Raw genomic sequence first — 15867 nt, forward strand, 5'->3', positions numbered from 1 at the left:
CACTGAAGGTTCCTACAGGAAAGAGTGAAATATGAGCAAATGGTGTCAGTATGTGGAAGTGGACCATGTGATAAAAAGCAAGTTATACCTGTTTTAAACAAAACTCACATAGAGGGAGAATTTTTAAGCTCTAGGTTATTGTAGGCATAGGGAATTTTGGTGGTTTAATTCTTTCCCGTGGCACATACCCTTGACAACAAATTTTGCATTGAAAGCATGACAAAGACTCAGTGAAATTGAAGAAGCTATGGGAAATCCCTATGTTCTTAAAGGAAAATACAGGTGAGAAAAACTGCCTGATAGAGAAGATGACATCAGCCATCTTTGTAATGGTTTACATTGCGTCTCTTAGAGGATACCAAGTGCTTTGAAAGATGAAAAAAAAAACCTTGTATGGGAAAGAAATACTTTTAATGCTTGTGATTTTGATGATCAATCTATTTCCTAAGCATAAAATTGTGGTTTTGATAATCAATTTATTCCCTAAGCTTAAGTTTGTATTTTATACCAGATATGCACAAGAAACAATTCTTCTGTTTGGGAAATGTTACTTTCCTTCATTACTCCTCTGGATTTTTACCATGTTTTTGACTTCCATTGCTTCAAAACTGGTATTTTTCCATCTCCTTGTCAGAGAAGCCACATGCTACTACATGTTTAGGTATTGCTTTTAGCTACTTCTGAAAGAGGACAACTAATTTCAATAGCTACTCTTCTTGATCAGTACTTCACCTGATTCTATCAAGCTGCAGTCAAAAAGGACAAGGAAAAGTGTATTATATGTAAATAACTGGAAAGTTCAAAGAATGTGGTTATCTTACAGACAATCATAGGCAGAACTCTCCCTTGTTTACTCTAAGAGACATGCATGCTGAGAGATCTTATTCATTACATTACCAAAGGCTAGACTCCTGCACTTATCTCCTGAATTGTTTCCTGGACTCCATCTACCCACATTCCTGATGGGAGCCCGGGTTACCTGGCTAACTTAACCATCTAGTCTGTCAGTTGTCTATGGGTGGCTGGGGCACCCCAGATCACTTGATCCACGATTATTTCACAGAAGAGCCATCATCACACAATGCTAATTAACTTATTTTACGTAATTACAGTGTGATCATTACTGCAGAAAACTACAACTCAACTAAGGTAACATGCCAGGGAGTGATAACTTTTACACACTGACTTGCCCCCCTGTAAGACTAACCCAGTGTCCTACTGTTTCTTTACCTCTTACTTCAATTACTTTTACAGGATTGCAAGACATCAGCCAACCTGTTTGGTGTATCTCCAGCAAGTCCAACACATCAAAGATCCACTCAGCACAAAAGGGAAAGAATACAACAAAAATCAGATTTTCTTGGCCTCCACTTTGGTTTTATACGCTTACTTCTGCTTTATTTCAGATATTCTACTTCAAAAGGTACAGTTGACTTGAAATATAAAAAATGCAAGAACCAGGGACCAGCCTGAGTTAACAAGCTGCTTGCCAGCTGAGGAGTCATGCACACATCCATTACTACAAGTTTAAAATAGCAAGCCTTTGAGAAGCCCTTTGAGAATAGCAAAATGGGCCATGTCAATATAAAAGTAATTTGTGGATGAAAGAAAAAAGATGGTAAGAAGCTATTTCAAACAGATGATTAAAGAAATAAAACAATTTAATCCCAACTTCCAGAGGCAAATATTGCCATCATTATCAGTGATGTTAAAGCCAACTGCTCTATATGGACTCTTGCTGCATTCCTTTCAAAATATCCAGGCTGCTAGGCAGGGGGGTCTGTTCCAGATGAAAGGCACGCAATTTCCCATCACTCCTTGAACACACTCAAGGTGTTTTTATACCTATTTTCTATCTCCCCACAGCAAAACTTTCCAAAACAATTGTGTTCCTTGCTGTTCAACACTTTGCACAGTGGAAGTTAGGTCCAGTTGGGCCCTCAATTAATCTGTTGTGACAGCAAGGCATCAAATACCAGATGGTGGCCCATAGCTTCTTCTTTCTCCCTAACAGATGTGCAGGCCACTTCAGAGGTCCTGGCAGAATCAACTTGGCTAGTCTGCTGAAATGACACATTAGTGAGGGTAATCAGCCTGGAAACCTTAAATATGGTACAAACTATAACTCCAGCCCAGAGGAAAAAGGGTAAGAAAATGGTAAATACCTTGAAATTAGAATGCTGTAATCTCATCTAGCCTTTAAAATTAGGAGTCTAAAACTGAAATCTGTGCACATATTGCAGCTACATAATGAGGTTCCTCATTTGTTGGCAGATCTGGAATTTCACATGAGTCGCTCGCACAGGAGCACTAGGAAGGATTTGAAGAGCAAATGTGAGGTAAATACCCCCGCCGTGATCTCACAGCATCACTTTGCACTTCCTTCTTTTAAGAAGGGAACACCTTCAGGATGACTATTTTGATGTGTGTAACATTTGCTGAGGGAAGGCTCTACACACTTCTTGACTTCCAGAAGAGATATCCCATGAAATTCACTCCCTCCAAGCACATTCTTCTTTATGAGCAGAAAACTGCAGTTTAAGGAGTGCAGCTACACACAAAACCCCCAGGCTGCAGTTATAGGATGGGCCTTCTATATCCATTAGCACAGGCAGCAAAGGATTCCCAGCCTGAAGAGAGACAAGAAGAGCAGATGAAAAGTGGCTTCCTCAGATGTTGAACTGCATGTGGAAGTCCCTCTAGATATGAGTCCCTGGTGTCCAGCCAAAGGGGGAAAAACTAAAAACAACTAGCTGTAATGGGTAGGAAGACTTTCTTTCAGACAGTCTCCTTTCCAGAGTAGCTCAATAGAAGAGTCTTTTTCTGTGAGTACACATCACATCAGTGGGTTGTGCAATAGAGCATTTGTTAGCAGCATATTTTATGGCCTGCAAAGAAATAAAGTTCAACTGCTCATACTCCAAAGCACTGGCAAAACTCATCCATCCCTCAGTTCAAACCCACACTTCAGCACAACACTGCAAGATGCAGACTATACTCATTAATGACAGGTCAGTTCCCAGGTGTGATCCACTTCAGTCTGCAAAGCTGACCAGAAAAAAATCACAAAATGATAACAAAATGCTTCCACCACACCTGCAAAGACAGCCCAGTTGTACAGTTTAAATACTTTCTACAGCAGAAGTGTGTGACTTTGAAGATCCTGGCATGGCCATTTCCTGATGTAATAAACACCTGATCAATCTCAGCTGGAAACACTGCATCCATCCCTGGGAACACTAAGAAGGCTTTCTAAAGGACACACTGTTTTTTTCACAGGAGAGCAATGAGGTATCTAGATAAGATTTCTCATACAACTAAAACAGCACACAGACTACTTGAAAGGGGATGCTCAAAGGAGATAATTCACTGTGAAAGTAGAGCTCAACTTAGCTATTCATTAGAGAGATACAGAAACATGTAACCAAAAAAAAAATAATCTCACAAAAAGGATATTACAAAATGGTTACTAAATTTCTTTTTCCTTTGAAAAAAAGGAAGTTCCACAAGGAGTTAAGGTAATGATGGCATGATACTAGAAGAGGAACATTAGTAATGTGCAGTACTAGTTCTACTGTAACTGAAAATCGTCAGGACACACCTGTGCCATAGACAAAATACTCTGTATTCAAAGGAGCACTGACACTACAGTGTCAGTATTATATATACAGTTTATATATATACAGTTTATTAATATTTGTTAGATAACATGTGGAAGTCACAGTTGACTTCAGTAACTACCAAGAAATCAAATGAGAAAGAATTTACAAATTGTAATTTCCTAAAAAATCCTAAAAGCAAATAAGCCATAGTGATGGAAGGCAAACCTTTCCAAACATCTGATTTTTTGCATACTTGGTAGATTTCAAAGGTGCAGACACAACATGAAAATTATTTTTAGAGCCTTATAGCTGGATACATCTAGATCACTTTTGCTACTTTCCCACCTGTAAGTGGGCATGCTATCAACAATTTTCCCTTTTATTCTGGAATTTCATTGTGATTGAGAATCAGGCCACTTTGGGTTTGTCTTATTTCCGAAAAACTAAATTACCAAGGTCATAATTCTTTATTGTGGAAGTCTTAGTTTCATTTAAAAACAAAAAAGTTCTTTTCAAGGTATTATCTGCTGAATGTCAATCGGTACTGATTCTTTGTAAAGCATTTTGTCAGTCCAAAACATCAGTTACTACAGTAATAGTAACTGCTATTAATGAACATTGCAAGTAGATCATCTGACCAGAGCCTTACCAGTCCACATCCTGATTTCATTGAAAATTACTGTAATAATTTTTTTAGTCTTTAGTTCATCTATTCAATAACAAAATGTCAAATCCCTCTGATTAGCTCAGCACGTACACTGACTGAACATCTGAAAGGAGCTTCAGAGATGCTTTGCACCTTCATGTCATGGGCACAGCGTCACTAAAGAACAGAAATACAAACTTCAAAATTTGTTACCCAGCCTATACCATTTAAGCTCAGCAACTTTGTGTATGAAAGACAGGATATAACTTGCCAAGATGACATTTATACTCAAAGTAAACAAGCAGCACAGTCTAGATTTCCTAATGTATCAGGCTGTTTGAAGGCTCTGGTTGCTGATGCTTAATGCTCAGACCAATGCATGCAAAGAAGCCATACAGTTGTGAAAACACAAACCACTCTGCTTAAACCCAAAACCTTTATCCTAGGAATCAGAAAGGACTGGGTTAAATTGTGGGTTGTGCTATCCTCAAGGATTCATCCAGTCTCCTGGAGGACACAGGACTCACTTTGCTTTGCTAAAGGGATGGAAAACCATGTTTGGAAGAAAGAAGTGAGGAGTAAATAAATGGAGACAACAAATGAGAGCAGTTGTGAAACCACTTAGAATTACTGTATTGCTAAAATAACCTTGTAGTGTGGGGAAATTGGCTGTGAGTAGGTTTGCAGCTACAAAGGGCCACAAAACCTCAACATGGTTTGAAGTGGTTTTGCTGAAGGGAACCAGCTGTAGCAGCTGGCCTGGGTTCTGAAATGTGTTGGGGGGAGAAAAAAAACCTACAAAACAACGAAACTCCCCACATGTTCAAGATGTACATATCTGCAGAGAACATCAGGAAAGCCTTAGAGAGCTCAAGAGGGCCTGGACGAGAACCACACCTTTTCTCAGGAAGGAGTGATGAGTGCACTCAATTTGCTCTCTTATCTCCCCTGTGCAGCCTCTACCAGATTTTGTTCTTCCCAAAGGTAGGCTGGGTTAGAAAGCTCATAACACTCCTCTTTCCACTAAGTGTATTTATCTGAGCAAGTCCAGTGGGCCTGAATCCAGCTACAACACTTTCTGGGCACCTCTGTCTGTTACGAAATGTAGTGACTCAGCCAAGCTACCTCAAAAAGAGAACATTTTAATTTGTTTACTGGAACTTAATAAGACAGGGCAGGGGAAAAAAAAGTCAGAAGAGACACATCCCCACATATCTTCATCTTAGAATGCCTAGTCCTTTCCCTCTGACCCTAGGCAGGTGTTGCTATCTGGCTTTCTGCCCCCCCATACGTTTTTGACTGTCTGCCTCCCTCCCCAGGCCCGTAGCTCTGCACTTCAGACACTCCTAGTCACCTGTCCCGTGATGCTTTTGAATCAAAGGTATTAGTGCTTATTTATGACCAGTATTTCCTCTCTTGTGTTCCCATTGCCATGGTGAGCAGCAACAGAGCTTGAAATATGAGGTCAAAATATAGCCTAGATATCTCCCACAAACCATTTGGAACAATCATTTTCTGAGGAAATTTCTGGCATAAATTTGTTCTTGCTCACTGACCAAAAGCACACCTCAGCTCAGCACTCCAGACTCCTAACTGAGCTCCTGGGACAGGGAACAATAAACATCCCTAAAAAGCTTGAACCCAAATTCCTCTGCAGAAACTGAATAGGAAACTTGACAGTTCCTCATAGGTTATCAGTGTTACTTCTTTGATCTCTGTCAGCCTCACTGTGTTTCCTTCTACCATGGGGAAGTTCAGGTCCATGGCAGATACCTGCACTGCTTGCCAAGCACCCCAACATTACTTCATAGGAGTTGATTATTATTTTCCATCTTTCAAAAGCTTTTCAGCCTATCCTTGCACAAATAATGTATGACAATATATGTTGCATCTAAATATATTTTTGAAGACAAACCAGACCTCTTTGGTTACTATTCCACTGAAAACCAAATGTTGGTCAGCCTGCCTTGGATTACTCAGAGATAATACAGTTAGCATCACAATGCAGTGATGTAAATTGTATCAAACTAATCATATAACAAGACAGAAGAAAAAATAGGAGAAATCAAATGAACCCTGGAAAGAGGCATAAAGTACAGGCTGCCAGGACTGCACATACTGAAATTCTTGAGGAAAGATGAAAATTATTGTGGTAAGTACATCACGATTTAGGCCAGCCTAAGAGGAAGGCTGTCTACTTGTTGAAAACCTCAACCAAAGCAGATATTCAGCATAAAAGACTGTGTTCTAGAGACAGATATGAGGACACAAAACATGAAGCACCAAAAAGGAAGAAACATAATAACAACATACAAACGCTGTCTTGTCTCAGCAGGAGTCAAAATTCAGCTACTGGGACCTACCAGATTTCAGTATAAATTGACATTTCTGGGTATTAAATAGCGTGATTCAATATATAAGAACACAAAAGTGCAGTATTGACAATACTGTCAATATATCAGAGTGGTGATACTGCATCCCAGTTTGGTATCCTAAGCTTGAATAATGCACTGGGCAAGACAGAAGCTTTTCATTTCTGTGTTACCTCCTGCATCACCTCAGCCTTCTCTGGATTAATTTTAAAACTGCTATTTTGGAAACATGTAAAAACAAAGGCAGCTCCACATCAGTTTTAGCCTGGGAGACTGTCAAAAATCCAATTCTAGCTGCAGCTTGTATGGAATTAAATGAAGGCCTTAATTTTGACATAGATAACATAACACATAGACATCAGCTGTTTTTTCCTCTGTGGATTGCAACAAATCTTCTCTACTGATAGGTTTTCATGTCATAGTTGCTTTCTGATCTGAAAAACAATAATGCAATTTAGAAATTCTTTTCCTCTACCTTGATACAATCTTGAGGAATGCAAGTGAATTCTTCATTTTAATCTAGATCACCAGCAAGATAAAAGAGGATAAAAAATTAAAAATATATCAAAATTAATAAAAATATGTAATATCCAAGGAAAACAAATAAATATTTATCCAGAGAATAGGAAATTGCCCTGTGGAATATAAAAAGTGTCGGTACAGGCTTGTGTATAGTTCTTGTCTACTTTACTCACTCCATATCAAAAACACACTTCAGTGCTTTGTTGTTTCAGTCCTAAGAGATCTGAAATGTTTGCCTTGGACTGCTACTGGCCATATATATCAGTTTGATGAGAAAAATCAAAAGTTTAGTAGGAAGGGTGTACCATAAGCTGAGGAGCAACAGCTCAGAAGTTGCATCATTCAGCAGGCAAAAGTACCCTACAGCCTTCACAAATGGAAACAAGTCCTCTCTTGAAGAAAGCCATGGAAGAAAAAACAAAAGGACACTGTAAGGAAAAGCAAAAGCTCTCAGTGCATTGAGGTGACTAGAGTGCAGCACATCAGAACTTCCCAAAACACTACTGTACTTTCTAGGTCAACATGTGTAGGTTTCAATATCTTTCCAAAGGCAAAAGAGTATGGAAACTGGTCTGGAAGATAGTCCTGATGAATTCCTAGATGACAGGTATATGTGTCACTATGTTATAGGACTGAACAGCAGCATATGCAAGCCAAGTCTCCTTCCTGAAGACAATATGATGTGGATATGAAGTGGATATGTACTTAAGACGAAATCACTTGCTGTGGTTTCTTCTCTTCACTGACTATCATGCAAACTCAGTCAGGGAAGCTTAACAAGATAGTGAATGAAATGTATCTGGAACTGGATTATCCAGATTCAATCATAGCAGTGTAAAAGTTAGCATCATTAATATGCTGAATATCACTTCTCCAAAAATGTCAAGGTGAAATATCAGAATTCACCTCTAGATCAGAATATCACCTCTAGAAGATGGGGTTTTTTCCCTCTCCACAGGTACGTTATCATAAATATTAATTGGGAAAAGCCTATTTACTTCAAATAGGAGGGGAAGAAGACTGGAGATGCCCATGGCAGCTGCAGTGAGGAAATAATAAACAAAAGTAGTCTAGACCAACACAAAAGCTTTTAAAATGCCACTGTAAAGGTTCAAGTATCAGTGAGACAGACTTCTTTGAGAGTCAAATGATTTTATCACCAATCACCTTAATGATGGTGCATACTCAGGTGAGAGGAGCTGTGGACACAATTTGACCGTAATTATTTGAATCAATAGATGTTTTTCAATTCCTGGGTTTTTTTGAAAGACAATATAGAAGTGAAAACACACTCCCAAAAGAAGCAGCAGAAAAGTCTTACTGAGCAATCATGTAATCACAGAATATTGGGTTGGAAGGGGACCTCAGGACAGTGTTGTAGTGGCATCCCCAAGGTGAGGCTCAACCTGTGCCATTCTTCCAGCATGAAATCATGCCCACAAACTTGTAATCGAGCCAAGGGACTCCAAAGAAAAATGTAGTTGTTACTTGGACCTGAAGTTCATTTAAATAATAGTCCCCAGCAGCAAGAAATTGACACAGCGCAGCTATTTATGACTCCAGCATTCTGTGATCTGTCTCACCCACCCTTCTCTCCTTCCTTGGTAACTCTGGAAAAGAGCTTACCCTTCCCTTGGACTTCCTTTGATAGCAAGGGACATGCATTGAGTTCTTCCCAGTGGAATCAAATTCTGATAGATCTAAGGTACCTGTGACAGCCGAGGCTTACCTACTCCCTCTGGTTGTCTGAGCACATTAAGCAGCCCAGATGAAGATTATAATGGGTGCAAGGACTCCCTGATGACATTTCCCTCACAGCCAAATCTCTTCTTTGCTGCTTTATGAAAGTTGAAGTATTTATGTGAGAATGTACCAATACCAAAATCTCATGTAAGATTTTTTAACTCTAGGATGAAACTTGAGATGGAAACTAAAGAAAACACATAATCTGCTCTGTGAGTACCCGCACTTCTGTAAAGCAAACACGGCAGAGATGAAGAATTTCACAGGACCCAACACCTTTGAAACTCAATCTCATGCAGCATAAATACAGTTCTCTGATTCATCCATCCTCTTTTCTACCTCCTCTAACTGGCTACATTTGAATTATGCATATGAGAAAAAATATCAGGACAGTACTGTCAGCTGCATTACAAGTCACAGAAACACAAACAGCATGGAACATCCAAGCCTTTTCATAACGATTCTGCTTTCCACTGCAGATCACCTGGCACGCACAGTTCAGCTCTCTGAAAAAATAATGCACACTCCCTGATTAAATTACTCCTGGAGTGGAAAAAACATTGAGCAGCTTGCCTGTTTCAACTGGCTGTGTAGTGACTGAGCTCCATGAATATGGAAATAACTGGAAATCCTAGACCAATATAGAGGGGGATGAGGAATATAGGCATGCTGGAGGGACATGAATGTGAAATCATAGTGTAATGTTAAACAAGTGAAAAATTCTTGATATCAGTAATAGAGGTTAGAAAACAATTGAAGATTACTTCAGTAAAATGCCAGAGGGTTCCAACAGATGCAAAGCCTTCTTAAATGCATTTTACAAGCTCCTTTCTCCTAGGAAAGATGTAAAACTGAGATTTTATTTTAAATTCTAATTCATAACTCTAATCTACACCTTTGTGTCTCTTTTGCCCTTGATGTTTGATAGGTTTACAAGATTACTAAGTAGTTGCCAGACAAGTTTTTTCCCTTGGGCTCTGAAGCTTTGACCTTAGTAGCAGTAAACGGCCCAGAATATTCTAATCAGAGTATGAGAAGTGGAGAAGTACCCTATGAAAACCAAAAGGCTTTACTACCAGACATGCCCATTTTCACCAACTCAAGCAGATAAACTGCAAAGAAAGTAAGAAAATTACGGCACTGAATTTACTGGAAAAATTCTGTCAAGTGTGTCTGTAAAATCTCTAAAGAAGCTTACATTTTCCTTGGACATGCTCACTTGCCCGCCTGTGCTAACCAGGAAGTACCAGCACTCCAGTGTAAGAGTGAAAATTGGTGAAATTGAAGTGCTCTGTTTCCTACATACTCCTGTAGCTGGAGTACTCAGTGCATCCAGGTGCCCCATACAGCTCCTGCCATTCCCTGAAATTGCTGGTATGTTACAGCAATCTTCTTCAGCTTCTTCTACCTGGCTGTCATAGCAAAAGGCAGATCCAATAGCAAGGAAGAAAAATGAAGTCTAAACCACTGGACAAATGGAAACATTCACGCACATAGAATTCTAAACCTTTTTGGCCCCATCTGAAAACTAGGGCTACCAACTCATGACAACTCTTTTAAGAGGTTCTGAGATGTGCTCTCAAAACAGTTTTGCATGCACCTTACATTTGTAAAGATCTGGTTTCTTAATGTAGTTAGTTTCTAAGGATTTTAGAGTGAAGCTTTATTTTCCTTTCTCTAATGCTAAGAAATTTTCCTTTCATTCCTTTAACATTACATAAGTGCTTTTCATTTCCTGAACAATTTTCAGAGAAAGCCACTATATTTTGGGAATAGCTTATTAATTCATGAATTTATATATGTGGCTCAATTAAGTGTCAGAAAACATAACCACTGGCTTTTATCTCATAAAATCACCTCATACTATCCTGTAAGGCCAGTGGCATGTTTTCTACCTCTGTACCTCAAACAAATCTCTATATCAGTTTCTAAGCTAGCAACCACGACTTTCACAGTAAATTCATTAATCTAAAATTGCTAGGATTAGAGGAAACATTATGATGTTTTTGATATTCCCTTCAAATAGGTTTTTTTACTTAGTAGCAGTATGATGAGAAAAAAAAATAGTGCAGGTAACATGATTCATGATACACCACTGTATATTTTGCTAATAGCTTTTTTACAAGTTTTCCCAAAGTTTATTAAAAATCTCTTCTCTGAGACCAGGAGGCTACACCTTCTCACAAATAAAATAATACAAAGTTTTCTGCAAAAAGAGTGTTTCAAAACTGTTATCTCTATTTTCAGATTATTCTAACTGAAAAGGAATGTTTTCCTAAAATACTGGCTCTACATTAAAAGTACACATGGGAAAGACTATTTGATGTAAAGCTCCTCCTTTCAAAACCAATACAACTCAAAGTTTCTCCTCTGTGAAGGAAGTTGGTACGTACATGGTCATTCTAAATGTTAATGAAAATATCAGTTGTAGGATAGATGAATACAAATAACCCAAATACAGACATACACTGGTCTGGGCAAGTTGAAAGCTAACTGTCCTATCAGGGGTTGGGTGACTGGCTACAAAAGCTGAAAAATAAAAATGAACCCAATGCTCCCTTCAAAACTGAAAGCCACTTGGTTCACAAAGTGATTATCATTGATCCCTGGCACATGTAGGTCTGTCTAACTCTGTTATGATCATGGCCAGCACTTCCATAACTACCTTCTATGAAATCAATTCATAGGGGAAAAAGTTGAAAAACCTTAGAATTATACAAATACTAAAATCCCACTTTTAAGACTAAAATGTTCTGCCCTCCTAGATGTAGTTGAAGTACCACCTTGGTAGCAGAAATGGCAGCACCAGTGACATAACATCTCCTTACCCTTCACTATTCACTTCCCAGCAAAAGATGTGAGTGCAACACAAACCAGTGACCATCAGTACTGGTCTGAGTAACATGAAACTCTCTGAAGATCTCTGCCTTGGTGCATGTGCCTGGGATGCCTTTGCATATTCAATCACTCCTGTGGTTTGAACATCTTAGCCTGTAATTCTTTATTAAGCCAACTTTCAAAAGAAATGATCTCTTAGTAAACCGGGTAGAGTTACAGATAACTCAACTGGTTTGAAAATTAAGTTATTTCTATTTCTAAACATGGCTATACAATGAAAGATAATCTAGTAGCCAAAACTCTGACCTTAAATGCAGGACATTTATGTCCAGCTTTTGGTTCTGCCGCTGGCAAGATTCTGTGTGAGTCTTTTCACCATACGCAAAACAGGAACAATAAGAGAATTGCCTCAAAATCGGAGCAACATTATAAGCAGATGATTAATAGATATATTGGGCTGCAGAGTTTTGGCTTTGAAAATCTTGATCCAGTTTCTTATCCTGGAGAGGAAGCTGGGATTATTCAATTTAAGAACTGTCAACTATTTATAAACTCAGCTATAAAGAAAAATACTTTTAGAAAAGAGAAAGCCAGAAACATCTTGCTGCCTCAATCATCTCCAGTAGAAACAATCCCCAGGGGTGTCTGCACACTGTTCCAGGGTTGCTGGAGTGCATATGTTCCATGTCTTCTTGCCAGTAAATTGCCAAACCACTGTAAGAGACACAATGGAGAGGAAAAAGGAAAAAATGTTCTGAAGATTTAACTTCAATAAAGTTTATATCACTGTTACTTTAGGAAGATGATACCCATGTCCAATTGACTGAGTAACATTTCTATTATCAAGGCAATGCAACCCGATCTAGTGGAAGCTGTCCCTGCCTATGGCAGGGAGGTTGGAACTAAATGATCCTTAAACAATGTTCAATGCTAATGGACTATTAAGAACATTCCCATTGGCATTAAATAGGGGTACCATAGTACAGTTTAACCTAAAACACATAAACTGTTGATGAACCTGAAAACAGAATCCAGAACTGTAACTACTCTAAAACTGAGGTACCTTTAAAAAAACAAAAAAACCCACATACCTCTCTGCTGTCTTCTGATTATTAACTTTCTGACTCTGCATCAGAAGAAAGACAGAGGTCTGCACAACACTGAATATGTTAATTTTTTCACTGGTAGAGAATACAGCTCACCATTAGGACAATTTTTCTGAAAACTAAGTCCCAAAGGGAGGTGTAGACATTTACTCCTGTTTTGACTAACCAGTCAAGTATAAGAAGGTAACATATACACTAATAAAGATATCCATGAGTCTCTAACAAGGAAATCATTAAGAACAATGATGACACCTTATCTGGATAGACACAAATTAAAGGGTTTAGGGATGAAAGATTAACACTGCACTCCCTGAAAACTTTTGTAGTGCAGCTGAATAAAAAACGAGAGTTTCTTCAAGAATCAGAAAATGACCTGAGGTATGCTGGTGTGGCCAAAGACACGGTGTGACAGAGCTTTCTCTCACCAGAGGGTAGTTAACTGATGGAGACTTGTGAGCAGGCTTTCTCCAGTAGATGTGACCTGAAATGTAAGCTACATGCATACAAGAAAATTTTGTCAGAAGAGGATCAAGTCAGTAGGACATGGTGAAAGAAAATAGAAGCATTTTGCCTTATGTTTTTTGTCTATATCTTTCATAAGTGTTTCATAAGTACTTTGCTGATTTTAACTGTTACAGACAAAAGTTCATAGTGCATTTCCTCTTAAGTGTCTTGACTTGTGCATGGTTCAGACTAACTAGCCTTTCCTTACTAAGACATGGCAAGACATAGACCAGGTCACCAGGGTAAGAAAACAAGCACCCAGTTAATCAGGTAACAGGAACCCAGTTTGGAGAATGCAAGGAGGAATGTAGCAAGCCATGAGCTCTGCTACATTGACTAGGCAGAAAGTTGACACCACAAATATCAGAAAAAACAAATACCTTCCAGTAATTGTTGGGAAGCAAGAAGGGTGGAATCCAGTAAGATATTGCATCAACTCCAAAGATCCCAAAGAACACACCAAGCCACCCACATCAGTTATCCTCTTTCCCCACTCAAGTTTTCTGGCAAATTAATGTCCATAGAAATGTCAACACATCATGGTGGCATTCTAATATGATTATCTTTGAAAAGCAGGATTGGCTACATCACAAACTAGAGATCAGAAGGGAAGGGGGGCAGCCCAATACACCCTCTGCTAGTGATGGTGGACCAGAGACCCTATCTAATTTTCTCAGAAAAAGGTTCAGAAAACATGTTATATGAAGACTGAATTAGTTTATTATACTGCTTATTTTTAATTTTTTTAAAACACCTGAGAAATAATTTATTCATTAGTGTATTGTAAATGCTTAATAGTAGTAAATATTTTTGTTCTATAAAATTAAAAAGTTTACTATAACTTTGTAACTCTACCCTCTATCATTCCTTATCCTATCCCAAGTAAAAAACCTCTCAACAAACTGTTAAAAGACACTTCTGAATGGAGCTAACACTAGGTGGAATTCAAACAGCAAACAGCTTCAGAGATGTGAGGGGCCAAACAAGATAGATTTGCAAAATCAAAAGTGTTTCTGGACATGCAGTGTAGCATGTCTGCCTTAAAAGATGCAGACTTCCCTTGTAAGAGATGCCCCAAATATTCAGATGGATTGATTTAAGTGATGAGAAAACTATAGAAAGCATGAGGAAAAAAAATTGTGAATAATAAGAACTATAATCTTGATACATAAAATAAAAATTAACATTCCTTGAATGGCAAGCTCTTAAATTGCTTGAAAAGAAATATGAACAAGAAGTAGTATTTTCTAATGCCCCATGCACTAATTACAACTCACCAACAGTGGTTTCCCACACAAATCCATTTTCAATGCAGTTGCATTGGGCAATGTTGCAATGACACCTTTCAGCTATTCTGATGCTCATAAATAATGATTCAACCTTTTAAAGCTATATACTTCCTGTAAGAAGCAACATTAAGTAGACAAGGAAGTAAACAGCTTAATATGAATAATTATTTAATTTGGACTGCTCTTTAAAAAGAATACACAAAAACCACATTGTAAATGTTTGAAAACAATTCTACTCAAGTTAAACATTACCATAAAAGTCATCCTCTTACAAGGAAAGTGATTCACAGTGGAAACAATTTGAAACTCATTTTACAAAGTTTGCACAAGAATTTCCCACCCAGGGCAAGAAATCCACTCATTCCCACACAACATATAAACATAGAGGACAAAATAAAAGCAAAAATGTTTTTTCATTGATCCAGAGAACACAAGCTGATAGGAACATGCAGATAGGTAGCAGATATTGTTGAAATAAAAATACAGGATATTAAGTGTCACATAGACAATGGACAGTTTTGTCACAAGTATAAACACATTTTATCAATAAGAAAAACAAATTGCAAAGGAATAATCTTAGTAACTATGAAGAAAATAAATACTGCATCTATTTTGCATTCTAATTTCAGACATGAGGAAAAAAATTGCCTTACCTCAAATACAGCTTGAAAAGAGACATTAAAAATATGGCTACATCCTTTCTTAGCTCCCTCAATAGCAATCTAAGAAGAAATACAAAATAGCAAATAACTATCTTCTCTGCAGAAAGCATGTGCCCAGGGAAAATATGCTTCCCAGTGAAGTGTGCAGAAAATAAGTAAAAAAGAAATAAAAGTAAAGTAAGAAGTAAAGAAATAAAAAGAAATAAAAATATAAAACTCAAAGAAGACAATCCTTGCAAAATAAAAAGACAAGAACTTTACATGTGAAATTCACAGTATGATTTATTGGATTTTAAGGGAGCATAGACATTCAGGAATTAGACAATATAGATTTAACTGATTTAAATATATATCTTACCTCAATTCTCACAAAAATATTAATTTGGTAAGTTTGTCTACAAAAGCAAGATTGTAAATTCATCCACACAGAACTCAGACATTGCAGATGTAAAAAGATTCCTATTCCAGTAGTAGGCACACATGGGCTCACACAATACGATCTTATTAACTTGCTTTTTCCTCCCAAACTTCAGTGCTTACTAAAGCAACACTCAAATGTTAAATGCTTTGGTCAAGATTCAGT

At 37.9% G+C, this 15867-nt stretch overlaps 1 protein-coding gene across 7 annotated transcripts in view; it reads right to left on the reverse strand.

Annotated features, from left to right (window-relative positions):
• The window catches only part of CSGALNACT1 (chondroitin sulfate N-acetylgalactosaminyltransferase 1), a 51677-nt gene that overhangs the window by 35687 nt on the left and 123 nt on the right, over positions 1–15867 (reverse strand). For 3 of the 7 annotated variants that reach the window (XR_013774435.1, XR_013774436.1, XM_079307223.1), the window contains exon 1: positions 13714–13850. The exons of 1 other annotated variant lie outside the window; for it this stretch is intronic. The gene's annotated coding sequence lies outside the window, so the exon portion shown is untranslated. Of the gene's footprint in view, positions 1–13713; positions 13851–15275; positions 15345–15642; positions 15834–15867 lie in introns of those variants that run through there. 3 more of the 7 variants (XM_079307225.1, XM_079307227.1, XM_079307224.1) reach the window with 3 other exon arrangements.

The sequence above is a fragment of the Erithacus rubecula genome (genome assembly GCF_903797595.1).
Source record: "Erithacus rubecula genome assembly, chromosome: 5".
Taxonomy (NCBI): domain Eukaryota; kingdom Metazoa; phylum Chordata; class Aves; order Passeriformes; family Muscicapidae; genus Erithacus; species Erithacus rubecula.